This window comes from Lipophrys pholis (assembly GCF_963383615.2).
Source record: "Lipophrys pholis genome assembly, chromosome: 15".
Taxonomy (NCBI): domain Eukaryota; kingdom Metazoa; phylum Chordata; class Actinopteri; order Blenniiformes; family Blenniidae; genus Lipophrys; species Lipophrys pholis.
The window spans coordinates 11,065,100-11,079,113 of record NC_137642.1 but is presented as its reverse complement, the minus strand read 5'-3'; the positions used below and the strand labels follow the sequence as shown (position 1 = coordinate 11,079,113).

The 14,014-nt window shown below is 44.4% G+C and overlaps 1 protein-coding gene across 3 annotated transcripts in view; it reads left to right on the top strand.

Annotated features, from left to right (window-relative positions):
• Positions 1-11,194: 11,194 nt before the first annotated feature.
• Positions 11,195-14,014, top strand: part of zmiz1a (zinc finger, MIZ-type containing 1a) — a 113,041-nt gene continuing 110,221 nt past the window's right edge. For all 3 annotated transcript variants that reach the window (XM_080481036.1, XM_080481037.1, XM_080481035.1), the window contains exon 1: positions 11,195-11,374. The gene's annotated coding sequence lies outside the window, so the exon portion shown is untranslated. The remainder of the gene's footprint in view (positions 11,375-14,014) is intronic.

Genomic DNA, 14,014 nt, shown 5'->3' with positions numbered 1-14,014 from the left:
ATCCTACAAGAGCTTACGTTAAAACATGAATCATTACATGATCGAACAACAACAACAAACCAGACAAGGGATCAGCGATCCCGATATTTTACACCATAAAACTGAATGTAATGTGGACCTGAAATAAAAGGGTTTCACTTTCAAATTAAATCAAATCAGTGGAAGTTCCAGTCACTTTTATGATTGATGCGTTATAAATCTCCAGTCTAATCTTAGGGTTTGTTTGTTTGTTTGTTTTCCTCACTTGAGCTGTTTAATTTTTTGGTTGTCAGTTGAATGTGATGCAGCCTGTTTGAAAATGTCTGAAAGTCTGAAAGGTGCTGCACAAATAAAGTGTAATTGACTGACGTGGACAATTGACCCTGCAGACTTGAGGCATCGTCATACACCAATATTCAGTGAGTTAAAAATAGTCATTGAAAGTGAAGTGGCCAAATTTTGTGAGCCAACTTTTGTGAAGTCACCACATTCATTTTTGCATCTTGAAAAGAACATTTCTGTCAACCAACTCTCAAGCTGTTATGGTGTGAAACAATATTTTTTCAAATGTTTAGCCTAGAAACGTTTTTACAAATGTGTCATTAAAAAAAAAGAAAAAAAAGGAAAGGAGTTAAATGCTATAGCCTAAAAGGAAGCCCCTATCACAACGCGACTTTGTGTGTCACAATTTGATGCAGCACTCCACACATGAGAGCCAACGTATCTGCACTTCCCTGGGAGGGCCATTTGAAGAGCAGCAGGTCAATACACATTCATAGAGAGTGCATTTCCCTGAATGCTTCAACAGTCCGTAAAGCCTCAGTGCCACTTTCCAACATATTCTGCTTACTGCATTAATCCATCCCACAAAAGCGTCATTCTGTGCAAGGAGGCAGGACACTCACACACACACACACGCTTGCACAGACACACACACACACATGCAGCCGTCGTAGCAGGAGCAGGGCCCCACGTAGACACACATTTTCACAGCTTCAATGGCAGAAAATCCATAGCCCTTTCTGGGAGGAGGAATTCCATTAGATAATAGATATGGAATCCATCTCGATTCCCCACCTTATCTTCTCCCAGGGTGAGGGATCAATACTGGGGCTTCAGCTCAACTGCCAACAATAACAGGAAATTGATGAGACAGAGTACGCGGCGCGGAGGTCCAGTAATGGCACTCTCTTGGCCACCTCCATAATGTAAATCAGAAGGGGAGTTAATGAGGAGGAATGGGAGGTAGATGCTTGGACTTCATGAAGCAACACATCAAGAGTAGGTTGTTGACTATTTAAAAGAATCACAGCAGTTTCAGGATATATATATAACACCACAAGATTCAGAGAGAGAGAGCGAGAGAGCGAGAGAGAGAGAGCGAGAGATCTCATGCACAGATATCTAGATATCAGAGCAAAACTGTGTGCAGGCTGTAATGGCATCTACTTTTCCACAGAGCGATGGAGGTTTCCTGTCAGAGTTGCCAGGTGCTGTGTTTATGGAGACCATCGCCTGGCAACACATTCCAAACAGCATTAGGATATGGGGATGAGGAAGCAGCGGTGAGTTGAGTGTCGGGTCAGATGCTATAGGCTGCAGCAACTGCCACAGCGATACCGCTCACCCAGGGACCTGGGCGGGTCGTCTCTTACACAAAGATGACTCACTTTGTGTTTGTGTACAGTAGGTCCCGTATGTGGCAACAAGTGGGTGGGAGGTTTACAGCTCACTGGTAATCGAGGTCCAGAGTCCATCGCCGCTGTAGTGTGTGCACAGCCAAAGCACCATTTATTGTGTCATATCACAGAGGAGTGTCAGCGAAAAGAGTGAGAGCATGGAGAGCATGAGTGACCACTGAAGAACCGATAAATCTGTTCAACCTGGAGAGTTTGGCCCAACATCAGCAGCATGTCCCTCTGAGTTTCTGGCCTCTGAGTTTTGTCACGGGACCATTTCGGGTGTAGGGGCACTGCAGTGCTCAAGCTTGACAGCGAGATAGTGCTTGATAGTTTTTGCATAGATTCAACTTGGCAACGGTTTCAGCATGAGCCGCAAAAGACTACGATAGTGAATTCAGTCACATTGTATATTTGTTATAAATGAGATCCTCGTCCATCTTCTACGCCATTTTATCCATTTTATGGTCGTACACACACTTTTCTCAATTTAGAGACATCTAGTCATGTAATCAATTAATGTTTTTGTACTGTGGAAAGAAACCAGAGTACCCAGACAAAAAAACAACAAAAAACAACTTGCATATGTACAGAACATTCAAACTCCTCACAGAAATCCCCCAAACATCAAACTCAGTGTGAGCTCAGTGCTCTCAGCACTTCAGCACTGTGCACATTTGTTCATACAGAAATAGCTGAGCTGCTTCCAGGTTTCTTACTTTTTAAAACTGGAATTTAGGTTTGTATTAAAGAGGAAACATGAAACTTCATCATCATAAAAAGAAATGGACAATTCTTTATAGGCAATCGTGTGTACTTTTCTGAGTGACACGTTTAAAATGATTGAAACAATGAAAAGGATATAAATTAAATGAGAAAACAGAAAAAGAGAAGGGTAGACTTCGACAAGAAGGGGAATGGGATCTTCATAACATGGTGAAACTAGTTCCCACATGTCAAGTGAGACAGAGGATATGGACAGTGGTGTGAATTTTGACACATTCCTAATTAATAGACTCCCTGTTAAGGAGGCATATAGAAAACTCCTTCAAATGGCTATTTGTAGCTTTTATAGCTTGAGCCTGATCTTTAAACCGTCTTGCCCCACGACAGTGACCGGGCAAAACCAGCAGGTGGGGCTGTCTTCTGTAGTATCACCTCTTTTTTTAATTTATTTTTTTAATTGTTTAAACAATTTTGGCTTTTAAAAATCTATTGCCCCCTATTCATTAATAGCCAACACCTCAGTCTGTCCAATATTTCTGAGTAAAAACTCGCACTGTACCGTGCTCCATCGCTTCTCGTCTGCATGACAACCAAGTGAAGATGATGCAGATGAGACAGACGAGTCCACTTTAGATGATCAAGATACACGTGATTACAAGTTGCGAGCAACACACTTTTCTCTCTGATCTCTGTGGTTGTCGAGCAGAGCATTATCTGTGGTAATAGAGTCAGATCTTCACGGGCAAATCCCTTTAATGTCATCCACAGCGCCCAGGGGAGGCCACCCTCTTTGGGAGCAGGGTGGCGGGAGCTAATTTCAACCCACACAATAGACTCATCTCCAAGACTGCCTTGTTAGATCACACTATTTCTTTGTGCGGGTGTGTGCATGTGTGCACATTTTAAATGGAGAACTGTACTGTCTGAACGTTGCCACTCTGGGGAATTAAGGTCATGTTTTCATGCCTCTTGAATACTAATGATTGAAGACCGAAGCTTTCCTCCACATGGACACGTAACGGTCTTATGAGGGTCCTGATCAGTCGGCAATACAAGGAAATAGTCCGACAAAGAAACATACAGTGTTTCTCAAACGAAACGTTGTGCCGTTAGATGCTTTATGAGATAGATATTAGTGCATGATCTCAGGTTTTGATCAAGTATTGAGTCTCACTCTCTCACTCTCGCACAATGATGTCATCTGTGGGAAGGTATTTTTCTCAGACACAACCTGTCTGCTCATGTCAGGGGCCACAGTAACTCGAGCCGCCTTGAAAGTCTGGGAGTGAGCACCGGTCACTTGCAGACAAGGGCGTTATTTATTTTTTCTGGAGGAGATTCAATACCTCCTCCTGCTGCTCTGCACATCGGAGATTCGCCCTGAACTCGACGGCACCGGCGAGCACTCTCCCCTCCAGAGACACATGACACACAGGTTGTGAGCTCAGCCTCCGGGTGCCTTGGAGAGGCTGGCGAGTTGTAGGTTTTATAACATGATTAGTCATTGTTAATATGTGTAATCACAGAGATTTGGGATGGCTAATGCTCTTAAGCAAGCTACAGGGTGTGTCTCTGTTGTGTGGATGCTAAGAGTGCTCCTTCGCCGAGTTCGTGTCGTGAATGTCTTCATCCACTCCGTAATGTCCATTTGAAAGATGTTCAATGAAATCCAATGTGTTTAAGATTCAAATTTATAAGATAAATTGGTGGCTATGCAGGTTGTTTGGAGAAATAAGATTGTGCCTTGTTTTCGCATTCCAGTTAACATGACAGCACAACTTTAAAGTAAGAAACAGAGAACTGTTTTATACCCAGTATCTTTTCTCAAAGCCACTATCCACACTGTAAAACACGTTTTTATAACAATAGACCTACAGCTATTTCAAAATAAGACCAATTTGGAGCACCGAGGAGGAAGGCTATGCAGTACACAAGAGTGATAAATAGGCGGTGGTTATCAACGTGCTAATGTTTTCATGCAAGGTACATGAAAAGCTCAATTCTGGTTGACGACTGGAAACATCCAGTCGTCTTGGCGTCTGCTGCCACAGCCGAGTGGAAACTGCAGCGAGCTCGCTACACAATCACAAACATCCCCCTTGTCTTTGGCTAATCTACTTTTTTTTTTTTTTTCTTTCATTATCTCCCTCCAGGATCAGCAAACACTTGACGGATTTTCAAGAATCTGAGCTTGAGGCTGAGTCACCATGACCAGTGTGTTGGGAGGGACCAGCAAACCACTGAAAATCAAAGTAGCATGAGTCAGCAAGGCAGGAATGAGAGTGCACTCAAAGAGATGTCATAGCAAAGTATTAATAGCATTTAAAGCCTATTTAAACATGAAGGATGTTGTGGTAGTGAGGGAGCCACAGGAGTCTACTTCATTGAAGAGATTAATACTTGGAGCATATTTGCCTCACCTTGCTCTGAACGAGAACGTTTACTCGCACATCGGTAGTTATGACACCACGAGAGACAACATTCAACATGCGACACTGCAACAAATCTCAGCTTGGAAACACAGCCATGCCAAAGCAGTCTGTGTTAGAGTGCAACAATCGACTGGCTTAAAAGGTTATGCCAATCAATACAAAGTTGTTTTGGGCACCAGCGCTATTATATTAATGTCATCCTGAGAAATAGGCACAGCTTAGGTGGCTTGTCTTCCAGCCTGTTTTCCTATAGAACTGTAGCAACTGGAGGCTTCTTGCAAAGCAAAGGCTTCTGTTAAAAGCTGTTTTAAACGGCAGGCTTTAAGACTTTTAAATTTAACATGCGCCGACTATAAGAAGGTTGATAAAAATGTGAATATTAAGTCAATTAATGATGGCGGCACCAAACCCTAAAATGATGACATAATCACACAAGGGATTATAGAGGGATGTGGAGTTGAAATACTGGCTGCTCATAGATCCAGTATGTCCACCTTTAAGATTTCTTTCATAGAGTGTTGTTTGGCACTTTAGCCTGGATAATTACACCCAGCACATACAAAAGACAAGTGAGCGGGTTAACAGCTGCAACAATGAAAGACAGCAAAACAAGAGGGAAAAGTAAATATGTCCAATAGAAATGTGCTTCTTTTATGAGTCATTAAAAAAATATGAGTTGACGTGGTTAAAAAAAAAAATCTCTCTATATTTTAAACTTGCTAAACCAAAGAAAAAAATGCTTTTGACTGTTATTTTACACACCGGGACCACATAGGGGCAATCAGGTGAGAAAAGTGTGGCATTTATGTCAAAAATACAGAAAAATACCAAAATTTTGCCTTTTCACAAATACACAAGTCTTTTTGTTAGTTTGTTTGTTTGTTTGTTTGTTTGTTTGACCAGAATCCAGGAAACACTTCAACTCTTGCAGTTACTCTTTAGCTATTTTGGGATAATTAAGTCTGGCCCTGGCTTTGTGTGAAAAGAAACTCTGAAATGTCCCTTTTCCGTCGTGCCTTTCGCATTCTGGCTTTTCTGAAAACATCTGACCTGACGTTTACCGACATTAAGAGGTTCAAAATATCCCAACAAACACTGTAAGATGACTTTTCCTAACCTTTAATTTTTTTCTTATCTAGTAAATCACAAAGCAAAGACAACATCTTATCACTGCAGACAAGCTTACAGCAAGCTGCTTCTACTAAATGTCTTGTACCTGCATCTGTCCCAAAAGATGCAGTTTTATTTATTCTCTGAACCAAAACACTCCAGTCTGTGCACCCAGCTGATGAAGGAGGTGAACAGCATTGTGCTGAAGGACTGGCATAATTGGGGTGTGTGCCAGTGAGAAAATCCCCATGCTTTTGCGCGGTCCGAGTTCTGTCCTACGAAAGTGAATAAGCAGAATTAATAATGTTTTGCGTCCTCATGAGAGCTGTTCTCTAACGAGTGAGGTATCTACTTGTGCAGTCAAGGATGACACAGAGGTTGAAATGGTCACACATTTACACCGCTCTCTCCTGATCCCTCTGGCACATGTTCTTCCCAAGGTCAGATACTTCGTTGCATAATGATATATATAAATAAAAAAAAGAACTCACACACACACACACACACACACACACACACACACACACACACACACACACACACACACGCACACGCACACGCACACGCACACGCACACGCACGCACACGCGCGCAGACTGTGCAACAATGAGGGGAAGAAGAAGCCAACTAAAAATAGTACTATCACTGTAGCAATCACCCAGAGCGTCGGACCACCACTCTTCACTTCACATCTCATAACTTTAGAGTCCTGCTCGGGATAGAAAAAAAAGAGTTTTCTTCCTGAACTGCATGTTAACCCCGGGTTATGAATGCTTTGGTGAACAACCATGAAGAAATGTGTGCTTTAGTGCCCATTCCATTATTTCATTTCTACCAGTGGCTTGGAAACAACCTATGACACCCATGTGTTAAAGCTCAAAAATCCCCCCCCCATCCCGCCTTTTTTTTTTTTTGCCTTTCCTCTCTTTTCTTTCCTTTTCTCCTGTCATCCCCCTCTTCTCCACCTATTTCCCATGGCCTCAGGGAGCTGTTAGCTATCTGGATGCTGGCGCTCTATTGTGAGCACTCATTGATTGCCTCTCTACTCCCCACAGCCAGCCGGGCCAGTCAGCATGGGGCCCGAGCTGTCTGGCTTATCTGCCACTGCTCAGTCAACATTGAGAAAAAAAACACAAGAGAAATGGAGAGTGTGATTGAGAGGGAGAAACGTAGAGGGAAAGTACATTTGTAAAAAGGCTGTCCAGGCTTCCAGAAGCCAGCAGTCATATCATCTGTTTTCTGTCCCCCGCCTCTCTCTTGCCCGGCTCCTTGTTCCTCTCACAGCCAGAGACAATCAATGGTGTACTCAACCAGACTTCTCTTGTTTTCTTTTAAAATAGTGCTCTTCTGCCTTTTCTCTGCAGGAGATGATTAATTTGCCGCCCCACATCTTCTTTACTTGTCCTGAAAATGAAACCTCCTCTCACCTGTTTCTGAGTCGGTCACCCAGCCAATAAATAAAACACTTTTTTTGTCACACCAGAGAGTTTCATGTTTTCATTGAATATTTGATGCAGGATTTGGCTTTCAACCCAACGTGGTTGCGGTGATAAAGTGGAATTAATTGATCATGTTTAAGGATAAATAATATATGTATGCCTGAATGCTGAGGTCAACAAAATATTACTGTGTTTGATCCTGAGGTCCATACCACTGTTCATCTTCTTTATCCAGTTGGAGGTTCCTGAGCGTTGGATCTGATCCCAGCTGACCGCGTGGACAAGTCAACTGTCCATCACAGGACAAACAGAGAGATAGACAATCACACACACTCAGCTTCACACCAGCGGACAATTTAGAGTCGCGGGCTAACCTCAAATGCATGTTTCTGGACTGTTGGACACACATAGCCAACCCCTCTTGACACGCCAACTTATCAACTGTTGCCCCTTGAATATACGTGTGTGTGACTGGGATTGGTGTTGCATCTTGTTTGTGAGCATCATTTTGGGCATTTCAGTCCGGCAAATATTCCTCAGGAGCTGCCAATTATTTGACTTCTTTCACATCATTTCTACACTATAGTTTCTGCTGGGATGCTGGTATCAGTCTTGCACTATTTACCCAATTTTACAATTTGACAATCTCCCAATGTACATAGAAACCGTGTACCCTATGCATATTTACCAATACAAACATGGGGCAAATAAACAAATGCTTTTGCAACCTGCGGAACCGCCTGTGACAAAGCTTTTAAATCATAATGGCACTAACAGTTTGATGATGATTTTTGACTTAGCTAATCTAGAGCAATAATTTGGTGGCCAGAGCAGCAGCACTGCTGGACGTTTCATAATTACCTGGTCAATAGGAGCCCAGCTGACAAGAGAAAGAAAAAAAACAAAACAAACCCCATTCAGACCAACAGAAAGCGTCTTGTGAAAGACTTATCAGTCAGTCACTCAGTCACTCTGCTCTCCTGACGATAGCACTTGCTTCTCAGTATTTCAGCGGTGTGTTTTCAACAGCCAAAGCCTGATGGCAGTGACAGCAGGGGTGGCGCCGTAAACCTCCATCACACCTCTGTGTGAATGGGAGAGCTGATGTCAGCACAACTGAATTTCTCCCTCCATCATGTAGCTACATGAAGCCCCAGCAGCATCCATCACTCCCCCTGCTGCCTCCTCAGAGAGAAGCCCTGTCACCAGCAGAAAGGTGGCCAAGAGAAATGTACATCATTTTGTGTTTGAACACGAGTCGGAAGCCAAGTCCGGCCTTGATCGTCGCTAATGTTTTAAGGCCTGAACTGTTTTCATATGTTAATTTGCGGCACGGGCAACACAATGCAATATGTATTAACCTTGCCTGAGCTTGTTTCACCGAGAGACCTCTTTGTTCTACTTTGATGCATTCGCACGGCTTTTGAAATGCACCGCGTATGAAATTATACACAGAACCAAGTCAAGCTGAAATCACCCCACCTATAATCCATCCATCTTATTGGCGGCCATCTGGCCATATTATTTTGCAGAGGCGCACGCCTCGCTCTGAAAGCGAAGGACTTCTGACAACAAGCTATTCTTTGAACTACATGCGGAGTACCACTGGAGAGTGACCCGACCAGCTGCAAGGCCCCCTGACACCCGCAACCAAGCCTCGGCGCATTGACTTGGTATTAAACAAAAACTTGATGGATGATCTAGAACAGAGAATATTATGATCAGACTGAAAGCTAAGAGGCACAATAGATCTGCCACTTGCTGATCCTGCAATCTGGGGGAATGGTAATAAAGAATATTTGTCTTCTGTTCAATTCAGAAAGGCTCAAAGTGTCTGACAACAAAAAGCCCTTCCTAAGGATTTTAGGGGGGGGAAACATCCCTGCATATATATACGTATATATAGGATTTGTCCAATGTGAAACATAGCGTCAACATTAATATTATTTTTTGCGATATGATAGGTAGAAAACATCAATAAGAGAGGCAGTGTCAGAACAAAGACTCGGGTCACCTCAAAGAGCCATTTCCAGAGTGGAGAATCAGATCATGAGCTCACAGTAACAGCGCGGTGACATTGACTGCTCACCCAATCTCCGTCTAAGAAGCAGGTCCCCCGAAATAAAAATGAGTGACTGCCGGAGCTGGTGATGTCACTGGCCACATTTGTCCCCATCCGTGTGGATAGCTGCTTCGACCAGAGGGCCGGATTGTCCTTGAGACACACTGTGACACAGACACCCACCCCCCTCCACCCCCCTCCACCCCCCCACCGCCAGCCCCACCCCCCCGTGGCTCATACTCTGCTGGGCCTGTAGACTGCATCAGTGTCAGGAGCCCTGAAGGCAGGAAGCTAAAAGGATGGCAACCTCTTCCTTCCCCTTCAAAGAGGACAGGAGCCTGGGAGCAGGAGCTGCTGACAGGAATTCAACCCCGAGGCCGATGGCATTGTGTGAAGGGAAATTGTGAATTACCTTTCAGCAACACTAATCTTGTCATCATTACCAACTATATTGATGATCTTGTTTCTGAATCTATCAGCCAGAGGAAAGCGGTTGTTTGTAAAGTGAAGGAAACTGGCTGACTTCAGATGTTTTCTCATGACGGTTTATTTGCGGTGACTGATTTGCCATCCCATTGTTCTTTTTCTTTTCTTTTTTTTCTTTAAAAAAAAAATAATATTCCACCTCAAACACACAAATAACAGTAAAAAAAAAAAAAAAAAATCCCGTGTGCAGACACAGCATGAGGAGTGAGTGATTCTATCTGATGCACTGCGAGCTGGGCGGCCCTCCCTCTGGGCAGTTCAGCCTTGCCTGACTAGGACGAGAGGAGCGGGGAGAGCAGTGCCGTGCGTGCCTGGCTGCGTGCGCGCGTGTGCATGCGTGCGTGTTTGTGCGTGTCGGGAGGAGAGACATTGTTCCTTGACGTCACCACTCGGCCCAGCCTGCCGCTGCTCTCAAACACGTCTTTGTTATTCCGAGGCTTCCACCGGAGACCGGCCGTGCGCAAAACCCGGAGCCCCGTCGGAGAGCCACTGGAGCGGAGCGCCGCGCGTCACGGGGCTGTCACTCAGATGTGGAAAAAGTCTCTTCATACCGTCAATATGACATGCTGAATTATTATTATTATTATTACTACTACTACTATAACTACTACAACTACTACTACTAATAATGTCATCAGAGTATATGCTTTTCATTATGGAGCTCAACAGCCATGTCATCATCAGAATAATTTTATCTCGCCTCATTTTATATTCAACATAATTTTTTTTTTAAAATATATATACATATTGACTCTTTGAATACAATTTCAATTATCACTAGTTTCGAATAACAGCAGGAGGAATCTTCTCAACTGAGATGCAATGAAGTAGCAGCGAGGGTTTTAATTGCGATTTAATCAGTCCTGCAAATCACCACATATATAACAAAATAGATCAGAAATACTCAAGATATGCACATTTGTGTTCATCGCTCGTCTTTAGGAGGTTATGGAGCATTTTGTGAAATACCGGTAAAATATTGATATTGCAATCTGTAAATATGATAATAACGCAGAACAGTTGAAGTAAAGATTAACTCCTGGTTGGATGACAGAAGGCATGAGTGCGGCTCTCCAGTGTTTGATAGAAACGGGAGCGATTCAGACAATAGCCAGAGCCTCCAGCTGCAGTCCGCTCCTGTGTGAAACGCGCAGTTTAGCGCACACACACACGCGCTCCCCACACGTCGGCGTCCCCTTTTCTCGCGGAGAATCCGCTCCGGGTTTTAACCGCCGCCGCCGCCGCCGCCGAGCACGGCTTCTCTCTGGTAACTGAATAGCCAGTGTAATCTGACACTTCAACTTGCCTTGCTCTACGGTAGTTGATTCAGTCACTCAGTCACACCGTCTCCGGAGCTCTCGCGTCGCCTTTTGTGAAGTGAAGGGAGCGCAGCGCAGTCCCGTAAGCACGAGGTTTTGGAGGAACAATACGCGCCTTTTACGCGCCGGGTCCCGGATAAAAGTAAGTTTCGCGCCTGGTTATTTATTGTTTTTGTTTTTTTTGTTTTTTTCTTGGGGGAGGATTGAATGTAAAGCGTGTGTGTGAGAGAGGGTTTGCCTCTCTCGCTGGACACACACACACGCACACGCACACACGCACACGCACTACCTGCTATAACAATAGGGTGACCTCCGTGAAACCTTTAACAGCCGCTGGTGAACTCGTGTCAAAAGGGGCAGATTCCGGCTGCGTGATCCGTAACGGAGAGCGTTTTACGCGGCGTAAAATACCACAGACCTTGCGCTGTGTGGATCCTGCGCTTTGTGCTGCGCTGGAGCGAAATAGCCAAAGTCGGTGTGTCTGCAGGATTATTCCAGGAGAGCTGCTCCTTGCATTCGGTTTTTTTTTTTGGACAGTAAGACGCCAGGAATGCGTTTAGAAGTGAGTGATTGCAGGTTCTGTGTGGATGAATCAGCTGATCAGCGCCGGTTGATGCTAAACTGAGAATGTGTGTCACTTAGCTAACACTCTATGTGTCTGGGCTTGTTGACTCCCCTTCAAGGCTATTATCGGCTACCTGTTGTAATGCAATTAGCAGGCATGTCCATATGCTGCTCCCACTATGATCTGTGAAACAGCCTCAGTTTGAAGGCTTTGCTACCTTGACTGTGGCGAGTGTGTGTAGTGGGATCAGTAAACACAATCAGGGATCAGTCAAAGATCAGTGCCTCTCAGTGTGAGGTCATGGAGACCTTCAGAGGCCACTGTGACACTCTCTGGTGACCTGGGCAATAGGTGAGTTGCCCATTGCATTTTAAAAGGATGCAACTGCTCCTGTGAGACAATGGCTGCAGGTCAGTGTCCACTCTCACATGTGTGCACGCACACCCACCTTTTAATATCTGACCACACTTGAGTCCTTGATGCGGCGCAGCGATGCAACATTATCCAAGCTCCAGTGCGGAAGAGTGGTTTGACTCGGTGCAAGCCTTCTGCCTGAAGTCTGGTGGACCCTCCCTGTTAAATTCCTCCCCGTCTGGATGTGAGGCCAGCCCGGACAGAGTGCAGAGGAGAGGGGCTCAGGAGGGAGGAGGAGGAGGAGGAGGTGGAGGTGGAGACTGCTGCTCTTTCATTACCCTGCACGCTGCTGGAGGACAGCTGAACTTTGAGAAGGGTTGAATAGGAGCCACAGAAAGCTGCCCAAGTTTAAATGAGCATGATAGGAGTGGATTTACCAGATCCTTTCTTTATAACACAAACGGTTCACATGTATGATCTATAAACACAAAGATCTTGATGAATGTGCTTTTATTCCCGTTATCATCCAACCGCATGTAAGAGAACATAGTCTGTCAACACAGGGAGCACATCAGTCATTTTTCAAACACCAAAGAGCCCCCGATTCCGAAGAAATCTGACACAGTTTCAACTAAAATTAAACATTACAGACTTAAAAGAGCTGCGGTGTTCATTGCAAGAGTATTGCATTGGATTGCAGGTGTATGTTATTGTGTGTGTGCGTGTGTGCGTGTGCGCGTGTGTGCGTGTGTGCATGTGTGCGTGTGTGTGTGTGTGTGTGTGTGTACTTCCTGCATGTGGGTCTAAGAAAGTGTGTAAACAGATTTTGGATGGGTGCACCCTCCAGTGTCTCCTTTCTCGGTAATTTAAATTGGTGATGTAATGAAATTGTTTCAGCAGCAACACTAGTCAGCTGCACCATATTAATTAGTGCCATTCAACTTTTCTTTTTTTTCTTTCTTTCTTTCTTTCTTTCTTTCTTTCTTTCTTTCTTTCTTCCTCCCAACAAACCAAAGAAGGAGCATTAAGTCATCCCAGAAAATCATGAGAAGGCACAGTCATTCAGAGTGGGTTACCTGATAAATTGTGAAAGAAAGGGGGCACGGAATTAAAGCCATCTGCAACTGTTTGAAACTTGGAAGTGTGTGTGCGTGCGTGTGTGTGTGTGTTAGTGTGTGTGTGTGTGTGTGTGTGTGTGAGAGAGAGTTTTCTTTCCTTCTGTTGTCCCTCCTGGGGCCTCTCTGCAGCCAGCCTGCCAGGCTGCGAGACAAGACAGAAGAGTGTCTGATTCACTAAACAGGCTAAAGGCTCCAGTAGACTCACTTTGAAATCAAATTTGTGTGTTTTCAAAGGCTTCTTAAGACGGTGCCGGGCGCAAATTCGAGCATGCTCACTGAGGGGCTGGATTGTTCAGGCCTCGGTGCCAGATTGTGGAGGAGATTTCTTTGCCGGAGATGCACAGTGAAAATCTTTACCAGAGACAGAACGATGCTCTGGCAGCGCTACAAGTTGCAGCAAAATATGAAGGAGAAGATGGATGTTTGTATCCAACAGTATGCTTTCTCCTCAGACCAGACACGGAGGCAGAATGTCGAGATGACTCTCCTCTGGACGCATTGTTTGCCCAGTGTGGCTATTTAAAAATTCTAATTAATAGTATCAGTAAGAGAGAGAAAAACAGACCCCTCTTTGATTTGAAGCGAATTGTGGCAGTATTATTCACTTGGCTCTTTCACGGGTTGAGTCAACTTCCAACGACGCAATTTTTCACATCAAGTTTTTGAGGCGGTGAGTGGCACCTTACTCCCCTCTCTCCTTCAACCTCTGTAAAACACCCAGGTAACACTGATTAGAAGTACATAC